We start from the raw sequence: 848 nt of genomic DNA on the forward strand, positions 1-848 counted from the left end.
GCTGGAGCCTAAATTATATGGTTTGCTTCCTAAACATTTTTTCAACTGCCAACTGACAATATTTTCACAGTATCTCTTCACAATCCTCTGGCTTGCACCATGTCCAGGGATGAGAAGTCCCGTTTGGTGGAGAGATTCCCGAGGCTGATGAGTTTCACTTTGGAACAAAGATGGTTAAGTGGCGATTTCCTGCGGTTGTTTGTAATGATGGGAGAGGGAGCGGTGGGGAATGAGCACTTTGACGAGCAGGAGGAAGTGTTGCCACTGACCCGAGTCAGAGAACAGAGGATTGGGATTAAAGGAATCTAATGAAAAGCAGCACTTCTGCTCAGGACGTTCAATAACAACTACAGAAACCCGATGTGTCGAGCAGTGTATCTGGAAAGAGAAACAGAAATAATGTTTTAAATATGGAACATTTCTGATGAAGAACTCGAGTTTCACAAGTCTAATCAAATTACTGGCCTGGTTCACAAAATAGACTTTCTGAACTTCGAGCGAAAATTGTACCAGCAGGAAAGCATTCATAACGTAGTCAGCAGGATTCGAACCTACGTGGGGAAACGCCCAATGGATTTTTAATCCATCGCCTTAACCACTCGGCCATGACTACAGACAGCTCATGGCCGTTGAGCATTGACCAAATCAGCGTGATCTCATTGAAAGCTACCGTTGACTTGATGAGCTGAATGCTTCCATCTCCTTTCATACCTTTGCTGTCATTTGTAAGGTGCGAGACACCAATGTAAAAGAAGAAAAGCACAAAGGTAGGAAAAGATATTTGCAGCCAAACTGAGTCAAATTATTTATTGAAAGGAAAATCACACTTGGCAATTTGCGAACATGAC

At 42.9% G+C, this 848-nt stretch overlaps 1 non-coding gene across 1 annotated transcript; it reads right to left on the bottom strand.

Moving 5' to 3' along the window:
* Positions 1–530: 530 nt before the first annotated feature.
* Positions 531–613, bottom strand: trnaf-aaa (transfer RNA phenylalanine (anticodon AAA)). Its single transcript has one exon. It is a non-coding gene; the product is annotated as a tRNA-Phe (tRNA).
* Positions 614–848: the final 235 nt, after the last annotated feature.

The sequence above is a fragment of the Chiloscyllium plagiosum genome, unplaced genomic scaffold (genome assembly GCF_037043375.1).
Source record: "Chiloscyllium plagiosum isolate Xiang-an unplaced genomic scaffold, Cpla_swu_hap1 HiC_scaffold_14, whole genome shotgun sequence".
Classification (NCBI taxonomy): Eukaryota; Metazoa; Chordata; class Chondrichthyes; order Orectolobiformes; family Hemiscylliidae; genus Chiloscyllium; species Chiloscyllium plagiosum.